The sequence below is a fragment of the Tursiops truncatus genome, chromosome 4 (genome assembly GCF_011762595.2).
Source record: "Tursiops truncatus isolate mTurTru1 chromosome 4, mTurTru1.mat.Y, whole genome shotgun sequence".
Taxonomy (NCBI): Eukaryota; Metazoa; Chordata; class Mammalia; order Artiodactyla; family Delphinidae; genus Tursiops; species Tursiops truncatus.
In genome coordinates, this window is record NC_047037.1 from 64,785,825 (window position 1) to 64,800,589 (window position 14,765).

The window sequence follows — 14,765 nt, forward strand, 5'->3', positions numbered from 1 at the left end:
TCCATTTGCATGAAATACCTTTTTCCATCCCCTTACTTTCAGTCTGTATGTGTCTCTAGGTCTGAAGTGGGTCTCTTGTAGACAGCAAATATATGGGTCTTGTTTTTGTATCCATTCAGCCAATCTGTGTCTTTTGGTGGGAGCATTTAGTCCATTTACATTTAAGGTAATTATCGATATGTGTGTTCCTATTCCCATTTTCTTAATTGTTTTGGGTTCGTTATTGTAGGTCCTTTCCTTCTTTTGTGTTTCTTGCCTAGAGAAGTTCCTTTAGCAGTTGTTGTAGAGCTGGTTTGGTGGTGCTGAACTCTCTCAGCTTTTGCTTGTCTGTAAAGGTTTTAATTTCTCCATCAAATCTGAATGAGATCCTTGCTGGGTAGAGTAATCTTGGTTGCAGGTTTTTCTCCTTCAACACTTTCAATATGTCCTGCCACTCCCTTCTGGCTTGCAGAGTTTCTGCTGAAAGATCAGCTTTTAACCTTATGGGGATTCCCTTGTGTGTTATTTGTTGTTTTTCCCTTGCTGCTTTTAGTATGTTTTCTTTGTATTTAATTTTTGACAGTTTGATTAACATGTGTCTTGGCGTATTTCTCCTTGGAGTTATCCTGTATGGGACTCTCTGTGCTTCCTGGACTTGATTAACTATTTCCTTTCCCAATTAGGGAAGTTTTCAACTATAATCTCTTCAAATATTTTCTCAGTCCCTTTCTTTTTCTCTTCTTCTTCTGGAACCCCTCTAATTTGAATGTTGGTGCGTTTAATGTTGTCCCAGAGGCCTCTGAGACTGTCCTCAGTTCTTTTCATTCTTTTTTGTTTATTCTGCTCTGCAGTAGTTATTTCCACTATTTTATCTTCCAGGTCACTTATCCGTTCTTCTGCCTCAGTTATTCTGCTATTGATCCCCTCTAGAGTACTTTTAATTTCATTTATTGTGTTGTTCATCGTTGCTTGTTTCATCTTTAGTTCTTCTAGGTCCTTGTTAACTGATTCTTGCAATTTGTCCATTCTGTTGTCCATTCTATCTCCAAGATTTTGGATCAACCTTACTATCATTATTCTGAATTCTTTTTCAGGTAGACTGCCTATTTCCTCTTCATTTGTTAGGTCTGGTGGGTTTTTATCTTGCTCCTTCATCTGCTGTGTGTTTTTCTGTCTTTTCATTTTGCTTATCTTACTGTGTTTGGGGTCTCCTTTTTTTTTTTTTGCAGGCTGAAGGTTCGTAGTTCCTGTTGTTTTTTCTTTATTCTGTTCCGTAGCAGTGAATTTCACCATTCTGTCTTCCACGTCACTTATCTTGTTCTTCTGCTCAGTTACTCTGCTATTGATCCCTTCTAGTGTATTTTTTATTTCAGTTATTGTATTGTTCATCTCTGTTTGTTTGTTCTTAATTCTTCTAGGTCTTTGTCAAACATTTCTTGCATCTTCCCGATCTTTGCCCTGGATCATCTTCACTATCATTCTGATTGTTCCCTATCTCCACTTCGTTTAGTTTTTTGTCTGGGGTTTTATCTTGTTCCGTCATCTTTTACATAGCCCTCTGCCTTTTCATCTTATCTATCTTTCTGTGAATGTGGTTTTTGTTCCACAGGCTGCAGGATTGTAGTTGCTCTTGCTTCTCGACACAAAGTCTGCTAGTGTTGGAGGGTCTCCTGCAGAGGTGGGGGGCACCTGTGGCTCACCATGGGGACAAGGACACTGGCAGCAGAAGTTCTGAGGAGTACTCCTTGGCGTGAGCCCTCCTGGAGTCCGCCATTAGCCCCACCCAGCAGTAGTGTTCTTTTTCCTGTAATCAGGGTCCTTTCTTTGCTTCAAATTTTCAAGAATTCCTCAGAGTCTTAGACTTTGATGGCAGAATAGGGTATAGATCTTTCTTTTTTTTGTCCTTGGTAGATACCAAAGTACGTGAGCTTTTTTTCCTGTACTAATACATTATTTTATGGAGATAGTTTTGAAATTTTCCTACTGTTATAACTCTGGCCGTTGGAAATTTTCTCTTTCTGTCTCTGTCTCTCTCTCTCAGTAGTTTGGCTGAATGACATTTGATAGTATTTTGTATCCCTCATTACAATAGATTATCATACAGAATGATTTGTAAAGTTTGCAAGTTTGTAAAGTTGGAGTTATCTTACGGCTTGAGTTTGACTTTCTCCAGTGTCTCAAGTTTCTTTTAAAAAATATTTTTTATATAAGATTTTTAAAAAAATGAATCCATAGGGTACAAATTCCAGGTGACCCTTTCAGTAGAATTCCTTTTACTTATACACTCCTTTGTAGTTCATACAGCACTTCCATATTTATTGTTATTTAATTCTCAAAAGAGAGTTTTTACTGTAGCTCTCTGAGTTAGGTAGAACAGATGCTGTTGCCATTTTACTGAGTGGTAAACTACCAGAAGTGAAATAAGTTTTTCCATAATCATGTAGTTAGTAAAATTGTAGAGCTAGGCTCTATTCTTTATATCTAGGGCTCTTGCTGATTTTAAAGGTTTCTATTTATTAGAGATTGGGCTAGAGAGCCTCATCTGTTTTAACTCCATTATTTTATTATTTCATGATTTTTCTTTGAAATTAATTTCAAAATGGTTGCTCTTTTCACAAACTTTTCCTATGTATATTACCTTATACACTTCTGTAAAACATAAACAAAGCCTCTGTTTTCAAGCTTTGCCTACATCGCTTCGCCTTGACTTGTAAAGTCAAATCAGAATAGGTGAAGTGAATTCTATTCAGTGAGGGTCCTAAGCCTGGAAATTTTTTACTAGATCTCTCTGTGCTTTCTACTACCTGAGGTTACTAACCCATTCTATGGAGAGGGAATAGTTATAGGTGATTGATAATCTGGGGTAAACATAGTAACCAGAGCAAACGTCCTCATAAGCAACTGATCTCTCCTGATGGAAATGGCAGCCAAGCTTGTTTCCATCCCACTCTCCTGCCAGAGCCATTCTTCATGTTTTAACCACAAAATCTTTGCGCAGCAGAACTAGAAAAGTGTTTGAAGGTTTTCTAGGCCAATTCTTTTACTTGTCAGATGTGAAAACTGAGTCTGAGAGGGAAGAGAATGTCTTCCAAGGTTACCCAAGAGTTTGGGGCTGAACTGGCTCCAGAGCTCAGGCCCTGAATGTGCTCATTCCATTGGGTCTCCACTGACTTAGGTTGGAAGAGACAAAGTTGGGGCTTGGTTCCTAGGAATTGATGAGTCTGATTATTGTTACTTGGTGCACAACTAGCTTTCAGTGATATGAAGTCATGTAACTTGGTCAGGCAGCACATATTTGTTTTCTCAACAGATGGCTAGAATGTGAGGGAAACGGATGGCCACCTATGGCAATATATTTGAAGAAGTAATTTAGAATGGATTTTTTCTGCCATTTTTAATCTTGCCCATATAAGCCAATTTGATGCTGCTTCTCTTCTTACAGTTAGTAAAAGCTTTTTCTTTTTTACATCTGGAATAATTGGTAGTAGAAAATATATAAGGACTGACGGTGAGCTCTGAACAAGGTGATGTTAAAATATTTATACTTGCAGTTCACGCTCCTGTCTCTGGAGTCCTATCGTCTCTCTTCCCTGACATGAAAGGTGAATCTGGCCTGTGATTTTGGAGGTACAAATGGGAAACATCTTCTTTATGTAGTTCTGACGGCCCTGTTAAGTTGCCAGCCATCACAGAAGAACACTCGCGACTTCTCAGACTGTTTGTTATAACCATGCATGGTCTGTCAAGAGGACAGTCGCAGCTTCACTGAAACATCAGGAACTCTAATGAGACTCGAGTTTGACTGGCATGTCCCTTTTCTGGTTCAGGGTAAGCATCTTGAGCCTCATCTATCACTGTGGAGTGCCAGTACATGAGTTTTAATTTTCAGAGCCTCAGGGGGAAAAAGGACAAGCTGTTCATTCATTAAAGGGTTGGGTAATAATTGTATTAATTTGATCTTTACATTGCACCTTCCTGAAGAGGAAAGAACTTGTAATTCTTTGGGTGAAATCGTGAAATCAGATCTTACTAAATATTCATAGGTCTTATTGACACTGCAAAGAGCCAAGGTTCAGTGCTGACTTGGTGGTCAGGGTATTTACATGCCAGCCTCAGTTTCACCACTTGACCTTGGGCATTACAATTTTCTATTCCATATTTCTTAATTTATAAAACTAGTTGTTAATATTAGTTATCTCACCAGATTGTTTTGAGGATCAAATATAACAGTGAGTGTAAAAATGTTTTATAAATTATAAAATACCTTACGACTCTAGAAATTACTTTTGCATACTTATTAAACAATCATTTACTTAAAACAGAATTTGTACCAGACACTCTTCTAGGGGCTGAAGTAATGAGCAAAACAGAGATTGATCTCTGCCCTCATAGAGTGTATTTCTTATTATAATAAAAATAACTAGTTGCTTTTATTAATATTAAGTAATATTTATAAAATTATAAAACAGTATTTATTTAATAAATGCATTTTATAATTTTATACACACTATTACTAATACTTTTTCTAAATTATAATACTAGTACTATAAGACTAATAAGTATATAGTAATATAAAAATAATTATTACTACTAATAATATAAATACTGGTAAACAGTATTAACCTCTAATAACAGTGATAGGAATCACAGTGCCTCAGTTTTATATATATTATAAAATTCTTGAACCAGGATGAATCTTTAAAATTGTCTAATACAATCTCATTGGTCAGATAAGGATAGTTAATTCCCTAATCCATTTCTAGGAGGTATGGGACCTTTTCTCTAGGAATGCTGTAAATAACAAATCAAAATTGTTGAATACAGACAGGGGTTAGTACCTCAGTTTTCAAGGCTCAGAGCGGTCGGGTGGTTTGTTCAATATTACAGAACCGTAAGTGGTGAAGCTGAGTCTGGATCCCGTGGATCCTTCCATTATGGCCACTGTTCTGTGTCACTGAAGTGTTTTGGGTGACTTGCTTAGAATCTACAGTGATAGAATTAACGTATGTGCACAGAGTGAGTGGATTAGATGTTTTAGAACAAAAACGAATTCCTGAACTGTTGACAAAAATCTCTTTTATTTTGTAACCTGTCAGCTTCATTAACCGCTGAAGTGAATGCCTTCATGAGGTGGTAGATTCCTCATCCGTGTCTGACTCCAAACACTGTGAATAGTGCAATATTGTGTGGTGAGGTGCTCTTTAATCTTCATTTTTAAATTCTATAAATGTGTGATACAATTTTCACTCCATGTTTTAAATGTGAAGAAAGCTTAATTTCTTTTTCAAGAATAAAAATAAATGTAGAACTACAATAAGGCGTCACCATACACCCTTAAGCCAGGTAAAATAAAAAATCATATATGCTGGCGAAGGTGTGGAGAAGCTGAATCTCTCATACGTTGCTGGTAGTTGTGTGTAAAATGGTGTAATAACTCTGGAAAACTCTTTGGCGGCTTTTTTTTTTAAAACCCACATAAATGTGTACTAACCATATGATTTAGCAGTTGTACCCTGGAGCCTTTAATCCAGAGACATGAAAAATCATGTTCACAAAAACTCCTGTACATGAATGTTCATAACTTTTTTCATAATGGCAAAATACTGGCAACGTCTCAAATGTCCTCCAATGGGTAAATGTTTAAATAGACTCAGGTCCATGCATACAGTGGAATAGTACTATTCGTTAATAAGAAGGAGTGATCTATTGATACAGGCAGCATCCTGGATTCACCTCAAGGGCATTGTGCTTAATGAAAAAAGAAAAATCAGTCTTGAAGGATTACATATACCGTATGATTCCATTTATAAGACATTCTTGAGATGACTAAACTCTAGTGATGGAGAACAGATTAATGGTTGTTAGGGGACAGGATTGGGGATGGAGTGGGGCAGGGAATTCATACCAAGAAAAAGCAACAGGGAATTGGTGGTGGAAGAGTTCTGTATCTCAATTGCAGTGGTGGTTACATGAACCTGTACATGAGTTGAAATAGCATAGATCTATATACACAGACAAAGGAATTCAGGTTAAAATATGGTGAAAACTGAATAAGGACTAGTTAACCGTAATGAAACAATGTCAGTTTTCCTGGCTTGGATTTTGTATTGTATCTTTATCAGACGTTACCATTGTGGGAGCGGGGTGAGCAGTACATGGGACCCTTTATACTATTTTTACAACTTTCTGTGAGTCTCTATTTTAAAATAAAAACTTTCACAACAATAAGGTAAATACATACATGTAGATTTCTTAATGTTTTCTTGTCCTTCTCAAGGTGCCATCTTGCATGCACCATTTGAAGATCCCTGTTACAAAGGTGGTTTACACCAGTGTTTTTCAAAGCTGGCCAGTCATCAGAAAGACTTGGGGAACATTAAAAAAAAAAAAAAACAAACCACGGTCCCTGGGGCTCATGTCAGTCCTACAGAATCAGAATCTCAGGGCATGGGTCCCAGAAATCTGCATTAAAACAAAATGAAATAAAACTCGCCAGATAATTCCGATTGACACTCAACCAAAGTTTGGGAACCATTTGTTTATTTCAGTAACTCCAGGGGCCAATCTTTTAATGCCCTTGAACCTTCTCCAGGTCCTGTGGGTACAGATTCTCTCCTTAGTAAAGGATAGTGGCTGTGGAAGTCTTATGCATCTTTCATCGTATGAACAATGTAGCGATTCAGGGGCTCAAATCGTCCTTCATGATGCTGTGCTTTTCACCGTGAATACCAGTTTCCTTCATATGTTGTTCCAAGGAATTTTAATTGGGATCCAAAAACAGAAGAAGATGTAAATAAAAAAGATTCTTCTAGAATGCCTCAGCAGTGCCCAAACCTTTTCATTGTAGAGCACTTGCTCTTGTGTAACTTCAGGTAACAACGCCTGAAATGTCAGCCGATTTTGGGTCACAACAGGCCTATGTAAATCATCTATAAATGGATTCATTATGAATATTATAAAAATAAATCCGACACCTAAGCCTTTGGGTAAATGTGCCATATAAAGAAATCATACCCTGGAACAATGATTGACCCTAGGAGCTGTAAAAGAAAGAAATATCATGCTGTTATATTTTTATCATCCTTCCTTAAATTTACAGTATCCAGAGACTGGACGGCTGAGGATAGCACCAGAGAGAGAGGAGGGCAGATCCCTGAGGTGTGACACCTAGACCCTGCTAGCACTTTGACTTTGCAGCATTCTCTCTTACTATCCATTCTGTATGTTGTTCTGCATCTTGCTGCTTTCAAGCAGAATAGATGGTCTGCTAGTAAAGGTAGACATATAATAGCAGAAGTTGAATTCTGTAAATTCTGTAAGCCCTTAAGAAGATGAAGGATGTGGTGTAGGAGGAATTGGGGAAAGCTTCACAGAAGAGGGGACATCTGAGCTGAGTCTTGGAGAGTGAGTTAGTTGTTAGCCAGGCAGAAGAGGGTGGTGGACAGCATGACATGCCAAGCAAAGGGAACGGCATATGCAAACGCAGAGCAAGGTGCCGGTTCTGACCCTTGTAATTTTAGCAGCTCTTTGCTGACGTCCTTAGGTGGTGCTTTGGGGCTCCTGTGAACTTTGCAATATGAGCAAAGTAACTTCACTCTGAGCAGACTCAGCATCTCGTGTGCTTTGACACACATCTCTAGGAATAGCTCCAGGAAGTTGGGTAGCTACAGGCAGGAAGCACCAAGAAACAAAGCATACTGATCTTATTACACCATGGGCGAGAGCTACTATCCTGGTGGTCTTGGCCAGAAGGATCAGGCCATTTCTCTCCAAGCGTCTATCATGCTTAAGAATGAAATGTTTCTGTCTGTACAGATGCTAAGTCCAAAAAGCAGGGGAAAAAAACCAAGTCTCTTTTAATTCTCCCCAATCTAGGTCAAAGTAGCCTTTTTTACGTAGTCAAACACTCATCCTTAAGAATGTGAGATGTGAGGCAACTAAAACATTTTTTTTCTTTTTGGTTCTGGTTTATCTCCTTTTTGGGGTGATCCTGAGAAAATAGGAAGCAGTGAAGGAAGAACTTTATTATGAAATATTCACTATAACTTGCAACTTTAAAGATTTTGTGTGTGTGTGTATGTGTGTGTGAATAGATTTTGAAGCACTTTCCCACATAGAATCTAATTTAATAACCACCATATCCTGTAACATTATTATGGTTCCTATATTATTAAGGTTCCTAGAGACAAATGAACAATTTGAGATTCAGAGGACTCACAGCAAAGCTTATAAATGTAGAAGCCACATTTGACCAAACTTGAGTGTTTTCCCTTAAGTAAAGCATTGGTAATGTAGAATAACCAGTGCATAATAATTGTTGACCACTGCTATTACTAAAACAGTTTCTCTGGGAGAACTTTGTTGTAACGACGTGAAAGACTTTTTAGTGGATTTATTAGTCTGTTTCATCTGCTTCACTGTTAACCTAATCTTTCAGTTACACTATAAAAGATGGGTATCATCACCCTCAGTCTACAGAGGATATAATACAAAGTGAAACAGCCAGCACAGGGCAGGGCTGGGATTTGAATCCTTGCTTCCTAACTCCAAGTCCAGAGGTTTTCCTTGGCTCTACATTGCATCTCATGTTAATGCTATTATTATTTTTTAAAAGAAGAAAATTCTCACAATTATTTTCCCTAGTCATTACCATTCAGAGATATTTGAAAATTGAATTTGTCCAAAAATATGTGAAAATTACTTAGAATCACCTGTGCATGGGTGTGTATGGGATGAGGTATGAAAGTATAAAACAGCCAAAGTAATCTCTGTAAGTCATTACCAAGAAGACATTATTTCAGAGAGCCTTTGGAAGAACCATTTGAAATATCCATTAATTCTGGTGAATTATGTCATTTTGCTTAGACTTGTTAGATGTCATTGGTAGTTTTACTGACATTAAAATGAAATTAAAATGACATTTAAATTTGCAGATATTTTTGTTATTGATCTGTTCATATATAATAATGACTTGTAGTTTATTAAGTGCTTCCTTTGTAAAAAAAAATATTTACTGGAAAAAGAAATCTCCAAGTTATATGATGTGTATCTAGAAACATCACCATTTGAGGTGTCATTCATACCCACCCAGTATGGTTCCCAGTAGACTGAATTTGCATTTTCATATCTCACCCTCTGCCTTTACTTCAGTTCCCCTACTCGGCCCAATTCAGATGCACCGTATGCCATTTTTATTGAACAGAACTCTATAATAGATAGGGAAAGAGTAAAAACACATGCTAGCCCTTAAGCAGTTTATATTTTCATTAGAAACCTGCCATATGAAAATGATCAGGTAACTAACAATATAAAGCTATAAATTCTGTCTGTGAAGTGGCTTTATGGTTAACTACTCAGAGGGTTCAGAAAGAAGAGTCTACTTGGGGCCGGGACAGGATTGGAAGGATAAAAGAGGGGAGGCTCAGAGGAGGCAGTGGTTTAGCACATAGACTCACGTCAGATAGATCTGGGTTCAAGTTTGGATTTTACCCCTTACTTCTCTAGGAACTTGGGCTAACTAGGTTAAGTAGCTACTTAAGCTCTCTCAATATGTTCTTACATTAAAATACAGATACACGTATCTCAACTTTTCAAAATTAAGTGAATAACTTGGCATAGTATCTGGCACAAAATAAAGGTGAAATCGATGGAAGCTGCCAGCATTATTGTTGCTATTATTATTATTAAAATTAAAGCATGAACATTAACCCTGGGAGTAATAATCCATAGCTTTTTCATCTATAGATTTTTAATCATAATTGTCTAAATATAATTCTTACTGGCTATTTTTTAAAATACCATGGTTTTATCTGTTCTGTGATAATGTTTTGCTAATTGACATTTTAGGATCAGCTTGTCTTATTCCTGGTAGAATTGTGATGTGTTTATATGTCCTTTTTGGAATTTGCAAAACACCTTTCTCAGAGAGAGGCCTTACTTTAACCATGTCAATATGGAAGAAAAAGGATTCATATGTATGGTATCTCTTTAAGAAGGAACATTTTTATTCTTGAACTAGTATCACAGATAATAACATAAGTGAACATTATATAAAGCAAACTGTATAAGGTAAACCATTTTTATTAATTTAAAAACCCTTTTGTTTTCTAAATTCTTAAATGAGGCAGAGAGATTTTAGAGTTGTTATTAATTATATCATCACATAAAAATAATTAATTAATTTGCTTAGGAATTTTATGTTGGGTCCCATTTATCTCTGGGATTCATACTTGGAATTTAGCCTGTCTCCTGAAATTGTATTTTAAACTTGGTCTCCATGTGTATGTCTTTTTCAGGGAAAGGGTCCACATGTCATCAAATCCTCAAAGAGTTACTTAACTCACTCATTAAGAAAGACAACATCCCTGCCTAAGAGGTCACCAGTCTCCCAAGCCAGTAATATTAATGCTGCTTAAATAAAAGCCAGGGTTTCCTTTTCCTCTTGCCAAATGTAGGAGGCAGTGCCTGAAGAGAGAACTGAGCATTTGGTGGTGATGGTGGTGCAGGTTCTAATAATTATATTAGAAATTACAGTGAATGTACAATATAACATACAATGCATATACACAATTATCTCATGATATATGGTTTTGATACACGTTTATATCTATTTGCACATCTCCTCTGGGCCGTGCATATGTAAGGCGAGGCATGGAGATGGATAAGGCATGGGCTCTTTCCTCTAACCATGCAGGGGTATTCATTCCCATCTGATGGTTGAGGAGACGGAGGTTCTGTGATGAAATTGACTATACCTGGTCCTACAGGTAGAAAGTAGTCAAGAGGAGATTCTTGAGTTCTTTATACTGCAATATGCTTTCTGTTGCCTAGCATATAATTATTACCCATACATTTTTACTTATTTCTCTTATATGTGAATTTAAAATGTCATATTTGTTCTGCTTCCATTATTGCAGTTTTGAATGATGATTCATCAGTGCAGTGGCCTATTTTAGCGAACCACAATAGCTTGGGTAGAAAGAAAAAAAAAAAGATTCAACATACTCAGGAATGGAAAGCAGCCATCTTTTTATAGCTAAAATTGCAAACATCTGGCAATTACTCTGTTCTACCTCCCTTCAAAAAAAAGAAGAATCATCCCTTCAACTGCAGCCTGCCGCTGTGTTTAATCAAGGCAGCTATGCAAGCCTCAAGGAGCAATAGGTTTTGATTCAAGGAGGCCATTGCCTAACCCAGTTGGCCAGAGTTTCTTTGGAAAGTACACCATTTAATACTCCCCATATGCTACTGTGTTATATAATGATAATAATAGTAATACGGCAATTAATGGCTGTAGAAAATCCCCTTTTGCTTTCCTGCCCTGGTTCATTTGTGGTGGCTCTTCTGGCAGCTTTTATATTTTGGAGGTTAACTGTTTGGGTCAAGTTTGCCTCTCCATTCTCTGGAGCTTTTTTGTACTCTTAAACAGAAAGTTCAGCTACATCAACGCAAGCAACAATTACTGATTTGATTTTATTATAAACTGGTCTAGTAAAATGTTGAAGGAACAAATTGATTTCTTTTGAAAGCCTGGCAGTGATCATATAGTCAAAAAAACAATCCACCATGGTTATGATTCCTTCATACCCCACCCTGTTTCTTGTTGTGATAATTGTTTGTGAAACTAGTTCTTCCCTCCCTGGCAAAAGTCAGCTCTGTTGGCAGGGGAAGTGAGAATGGCTGGTGGTTTGCAATAAGGCTGAGAGTCAGAACTTCTGCATTTTTCTCTTGGGGCCAGTGCCAGCTTTCATTCTGGCCTTGACCAATGTGCTTACCTTTCTATTCCCCATTTACCTTTCTCTTCCTCTGAGCCACTGAAGGGGAGAGGTGGACTTTTCCCTTCCCAGGTTCTGTCAACCTTATTACCACTGTTGCCTTTGGCTATAGGGTATCTCGGTGAATAATCATTACTGATTTTGAAGGGATGGAAAAGATGTAGTATAAAAAAAAAAAAGGTTCAATGGCACAGTGATTTTCAAAAACAACCTCAAGAACTAAAAATAGGCTGTTTTCTAGTGTTATAGTGTTAGCATATTATGGTACTTGGAAATCATAGACATTCAGTGGGGGCCTTGAGTTTATTTTACATTTGCTTTTATGCCTTTGGTAGATCTGTTTTCAATACCCAAAGCCACAGCTCTACCCTTGATAAAATAATTTTGCTAAGCTGTTTCTCCTGCCAGTCTTCCCAAAATTCCAGTGAATTCTGCAAACATCTCATTAACATAACTGCAGCTTTGGAAGAGGTGAGACTGTGACTGGGGAGTTTCTGGTTTAAAAAATAAATAAATAAAGGGAAGAAAAGGACAAGAACTCCCAACAATCTGGAATGCATATCTCACTCAGTACAACTTTTCCATATAGAGCCTGAGAGAGTAATGGTCTCTGGAATCTCAAAATGTATGTCTCCCTTTCTCTGTCTGCATTCAGTGTATTACTTACTGATAGCTCTGACCTTTCTCCTTCATGAACCCATCTTAGAACTTGGACTCTTTTATTACAGCCAATGTTGTTGCCTATTGCCTTTCTCCTTGATGACCCTGCTAAAGTGGAAGAGGTTATGCCACTGTCTTTCTACCATATTTTCCCTTTACTTTGGGGCTTAAAATCTACAAACATTTTAGAAAACAGCCCACACACTATTGCAGAGGGCTTTAAATGTCTCTCAGTTGTTCTCTACCCTCATGACATGCAAAAGAATCACCTGGGGAGCTTCTAAAAATACCAAGACTTGGCCTTCACCCTCTGATATTCTAATATAATTGATCTGGGCACCTTTTCTTTTTTTTTAAGACACTTTCGAAGCTTTAGAACCACTGAGGCAGACCAGTCTCTCTTCTGATACTTGAGTTTCTACTGTCTCTAACAAGGTGTTTTTCACGCTTTTCTTGAATATTTCTAGTGCAGGAAACTGAAACTGGCCTTTCTGTCTTTGGACAGTTCTGAGTTTTTGGAAAGTTCATCTTTATTCTGGTTTGAAGTCTGCTTTCATAAAATCAGTGGCCATATCACTTAGTCTTATAAATTTATAATCTCTTGTCATGGAGTTTAGTTAGTACTTAATGTTGTAAGCATGTACCCTCAGGGGGAGAAAATCTGTAACAATCTAATTGCATTTCCCTCGTTGTGATCCAGTTGTCATTAAAGGGAACCACTTTTGAGTTATGAATCTCTGGGAAGGGAACGGTGAAGAGCAAACGGAGAAACAAATTAAGCAGGCACTTATTCTAGTGAGGCATCATCAGAGTTACCTTGCCAACTAGCTGATTTGGCCTTAAGAGCAGGAACCAGCAGGAATGCTGGTCACCATTAAATTCACGGTGCCTAACACGATTAAGGTGCATTCAGTGAATATTTACTGAATAAATAATATGAAATTTATGAAGGTGTCTCAAATTAAATATACAAAACTGATAGTTTGAAATGTAACAATAGTTTAGAAAATATAGTGAGAGAAGGTCCCTTTAGCAGAGGGAATAAAGCTTAAAATGCCTAGGCACAAATTTAATAAGAGATAACAGAACTTCTCTAGCCACACAAACAAGAACAAAAACAAAATAATGACCCTCAAGCCCTCCAGAATGACATAAGACTCAGTAGCAATCCCCCTGTTGTAGATCTGTCCCCTTAGACAATCTGAAGTTTGCTTTGACTTTAATATATGGTGGAGGTGGGAGCATATTTTATTTATAGAGTCACTCGTGTTACTTTTGGATTAAAAGATATTTTCCTATATTCAGGTGAATTGCAAAGAAAAATCCTCTTCCCTATGTGAGCCCTTGGAGCCTTACAAGATAGTGATTTGTCCCTCACCCCATCTTCTTACCCCCCTTCAAGCTGAACAGTTACATTGTAGGGTTTCTAAAGCTTTTAATTATTTCATTATATTTAGCCTATCCTGGAAAGCGTCATTTGTCAGGACCCAGAACAGAACTTAGTGCTACTGAGTGCAGATAGAAAATGGCAAAATCCTCTAAGAGAATTCCTTTTCCTAAACAAAGGTGCAAGTACCAAGGATTGCCGTTACAATTTCAGCACAGTTTGTCAGGCTTACTTATAGGACTAGTCTATGTGGTATTATTATGGCTGACTTTTAAAAAATTCATGTGTATACTTTTGAAAATACTCTTTTTCCTTCACTATAAATGGAAAAGAATACAAGGTCTTGGGGGGTAGTAAGGTCAACAAATGAATTTAGAACTTTCTTGTGATTAGATTAAGTAGCTAGATGAGGGCAAATAGGATTTATAGTTCAATAAATAAGTTGGGAGTTCACGGGACTCAAGCAAGTCTACATTTTGAGGAGACAAATTGGAAAAGTTAGAGTTCAGAATGAGTAATAGTAAAGGCAAAACTAAGATGATCAAGAAGATTATCAGCATTGCCCATGTAATTGTTTTTTGCAATAGCTTTCCCTGGTTTATCTTGTTCATGGGTTCAAGTTGTTTTACAGACCTTTAATTTTTATTCTTTTTATTGTATTTTTCTTAAGGGCAAAGGATAATCTGCTACTTTCCCTCTGCCTATGCCAGTGATTTGTTATTCATGTGTTGCAATTACATGCTACCCCTACCTGGTTGTAGCATGCCTAAAACATTGGTTAGTTGAAAAAGTGAACATCAGAACTCTTAAAACTCAGCCTGTGAGTTAAGGTGACGAAGTGGCAGCATTCATTCCACAGTTATACTTACCTTTGTGATTTACTATCCCATGTATTTGTTTAGAATGTAAAGAATTCATAGTTAGAGTAATAGAGGCAGATGACTCAACACCCAGAGACATCTGGA

At 37.3% G+C, this 14,765-nt stretch overlaps 1 protein-coding gene across 6 annotated transcripts in view; it reads left to right on the plus strand.

The window, feature by feature from the left end:
- LPP (LIM domain containing preferred translocation partner in lipoma) overlaps window positions 1-14,765 on the plus strand; it is a 700,420-nt gene that overhangs the window by 247,608 nt on the left and 438,047 nt on the right. The window lies entirely within an intron of this gene.